Raw genomic sequence first — 3,970 nt, 5'->3', positions numbered from 1 at the left:
ATTTGCCTGTGTCCGGTGGGAACAGTTATGTAGTGGTCAGTTTACTGAAAATTAAAACTGGTATTGTAAAACAATGGTGGTGGGTTGTTTTGGTTTTTTAGTGCCAAGAGTTTGAAACAGACTCTTTTGCTCATTACTTTATTAAGGGATTTCATTTTTTTTATTTAAAAAAAAACCTGTTTTCACTTGTAGTAATGAAATGGTCCGCTTAATGAGAATGTGTGGAATACTATAGATGTCCCAGCAAGTTTCTTCCCAGCTCCTGGCCTGGGCTTCCCATCCATTTAAAATAAGAAAACCATTTAATGATCAAACCTCCCTGGTCCCTACTCATAAATTGAGAATTGAAACAACTCTTTGTACCCTGCCTGTCTCTTTCTAGGCAGGATTTTAGCATTTCAAAGAACAGCCCATTACTTTATATTTGTCTGCTGTTTGGTGGCATAAGCAAGCCACAAATTCATGTGTGGTTTCTAAGCAGTGTTCATTACGATGCATACTGAGACAAGTTTAATAATGACTTAAATCATGGTGTAAGTTTCTCATTGTATGTAAATTATTCCTAAAAGGGAGTATGTGATAAAATGCAGTAATTTAAGCTAATTCAGCACTTGACAAGCATGCAAAACAAGTGTAATGGAGAGGCTTAAGAGGAAGAAATGTGTGAAGATAACCAGTATATTTGGGGAGAACTGTTTAATCTTAAACTCTCCTGTTAGTTATTCATGCCACCATAGGCTGGGCATTAGGTGTTTTTGCAATAATTGCTATTAACAATGTGCTTGGCCTCTCCGCAGAAGTCATGGAGCATGTGCTGAGTGCAGCAGCACTGGGAAGCGTGGCTGAGTTTGAAGGAACTGGTTAAGCACTGGGTTGAGCTGGAAGTCTTGGGAACTGCAGGAAAGAGAATCAGTTGATAGATATGCTGGTGGTTTGTGTTTTGAGTAGGGAGGTGGGGGCCCAGAGTAGGGAGGGGTGGCTAGGGCTGAAAAAGAGCCAGAGAGGGAAAACTGTATTTTTCTAACTTCTCTTACCCTTTACTGTAGCCTTGCCAAATTCTGCTCATCCAAAAAGACAGAATCTAAGAGAAACATTTTATTTCCCTCTTGGCCTTCAGCTTTCTCTGCCAGAACAGTTTTTCTGACACTCTTGGGATGAGACAGTGTGTTTTTCGGTTTAAAACTGTAGTTTACCTGCTGAGGAGGGTAGGTACATATAATTGAGAGCTTGTAGGGAAGAACGTGTAACCCACTGTCACAATGCTTGTTACTGAGGCTGCTACTGCCATCTATATTGCTGCTTTCTGCCATAAGGCAGAAATTCATTTTACAAGCCAGCACATGTTACATTTGTGCAGGTCACTCTGCCCAGCACCTATCTGTGAACAGTTTATATTACCCGTAAGCTGATTCTCATCTTACATAGTCTGAAGAATGACCACTGAAGTCAATGATTTGCTTCTCTTAGACACCAGGATTATAGTTTGTACCACTGTTTAGTCACTGTTAAATTTGACCCATAAAGTTTTTTGAGGTGCACATGCCTACCCTGCTGCTTAGGGTAGGCATATGCATGAATTTAGCTCACTGCACTCTTACTAAGTAGAAGTCTGGAAGGGACAAAAAGAGACCTTCCTCTGAAATTTAATCCAGATCACACTTGTGGTATGGTACAGAACAAGAACCACAGAGCCCTTTGCCAGTCCGAGATCTTATAAAACCTAAACACACGAATAATCACTGAGGTTATATTTAAATGTTTAACATGACTCTCGAAGGCACATGCACATTTAACATCTGTATCTTTTTAAAGTGTTATTTTTTTTAACGTATCACAGCTCTGGCAGTAATTTTGTGCTAATTGCTCAGAACGGGCTGAATTTTGAGGGATTATAAATTTAAGTATTACATTTACTGTTTGGGTTTTTTCAATTTACACATACTGAATAGTCAACTAACCTGACATTATTGGGAGCTCAGGATGGTTGGTGACTGTCCATTTCGCTTCACGAGTGTGGATTTATTACCATGAGTCACAGAAATAGAATTACCTTTTCATGAGGTTGGAGTGATCTGTCTTTCCGTGTAAGATGCTACTATGGTAATGTTGGTCATGTTACTAGGGTGACCTAAAAACATTAACCGGGTGTTTTACACAGAATTCATTTTAAAGGAAACTGGGCATTACCTTCTGTTCCCTTACTAATGCATATGTTTATCCATGCTTAGAAATACTCTTTAGTGCTTGAATTTTAGTTCAAAAACTAAAGCACTTTAATGGTGCTTAAATCCCCCAAAGGATTTAAGCACCATTAAGGTCACCATAATTCCAGCTCTCTGCTGCCTAACCCTAAATTTCTGTTCAGCTGGGCATGCACAAACATCAGGATTCATCATCTGTGTTTTCATTTTGTGTGGTTGCACAGAGCTGTAGCTCTAGTAATATGCTCTGAGTGGGAATTTGCCTGCCTGTCTGACCACCAGGATCTGTTGTGGCGTTCATTCTGAGCACGCACACGTTTCATAGAATCATAGAATGGTTTGGGTTGGAAGAGACCTTAAAGACCATCTAGTTCCAATCTCCCTGACATGGGCAGGGATAACTTCCACTAGACCAGGTTGCTTGAAGCCTCATCCAACCTGGCCTTGAACACTTCCAAGGAGGGGCATGGAGCTATGGCATCGGAGCAATGTGTGTATTTAGAAGGCTCGCTTAAGGAGTTAACACTCAAATCATTGTTCCACGATGACTATGTAGGTGGCACATGGCAGAGGCCAGGCTGTGGATGTTGAAACCTCTCTTTAAAAACACAAAGTTCTTTATCAATGCTAGCAGCGTTTTTTTTGGCAAGATGACTTGTCCAGTCCTTGCGACAATTCATATCCTTCTTTCATTTGCGCACAGGAGTGTTATGCTAATGCTTTACTACATAAGGAGCAGTCTGGAATGCTGGACATAACTGGACGGCCTCTCAACAGCTAGGACACTGATTATGTATCTGAGCAGCAGAATTAGAGGCTTGGCAACAAGAATAGGATCCTATAGTGCATTCAGTGTCCATGAATATTCAGAGTGAAGGGGTCAGTTATGAAAAAATTTATTTTTTTTCTACTTTTGCTTGTGACAGGTCAGCTTTTAGAGGGAATCCATTTTCCAGGATATAGTAATTACATTACTGTTTCTGAGCTAGTAGTGTCCAGAATGAGCTCTTCTGTGCTTTAGAAAATCGTTGCTAAACAACTGTTCCAACAATCATGAAAGCTGATAGGACACTGTGCAAGCAATTTGGATCATGAGACAATTAAATGCATCTTAAAATGCCTCGAAGAAGGAAAAAAAAAATGAATACTTCAAATGTCTTTTAAATGGTGTCATCATATTTTTGGGAAGAGATAGAACGTGGTCAGAGGGCCATTTTCTGTGTCCTTCTCTGATGTACTTGTTGCTGTCCATGGAATGTATTGTTAGTCTGGAATTTAAATATGTGTCATGTGCCATAGTCATTAGGCTGGAGTATCTAGGGAAGAGAAAGATGAGAAACCAAACAACAGGTTGATTCAAATCTATCCCCCTGCCTATCCCCTTATCATTTCCTTTACAATCATGCAAATCTCTTACAAGCTGTTTTCATTGCACAGGTGCTTCTGCTGCTCAGACATAGCCTTGGGTATGCTGATGCCTTAAGCAAATGTAGGATTGTACCCACTCTCTCCCGTGTCCCTCCACCTCAGAAAACACTTGTCCCTTGAGTCAGTTCTCCCTCCAAGTAGGCTTTGTGAGGCTTGATACTCCTCTGTTTGAAATGAACACCTTTGGTTCCCAGACACACCCTGGGAATGTGTGCCTGCAGCTTGTGGAGCCCTGATTCAGTGACACAGTGAAAGGAATCTGATGTTCCTGCCTCAGCGTGGAAGGGTGACGGGTTGACTGACTGCATGTGAAGGTCTGCTGTACGGAGGTCCCCAAAGTT

The sequence above is a fragment of the Phaethon lepturus genome, unplaced genomic scaffold (assembly GCF_000687285.1).
Source record: "Phaethon lepturus isolate BGI_N335 unplaced genomic scaffold, ASM68728v1 scaffold54696, whole genome shotgun sequence".
Taxonomy (NCBI): domain Eukaryota; kingdom Metazoa; phylum Chordata; class Aves; order Phaethontiformes; family Phaethontidae; genus Phaethon; species Phaethon lepturus.
This window is presented reverse-complemented; position numbering follows the sequence as displayed.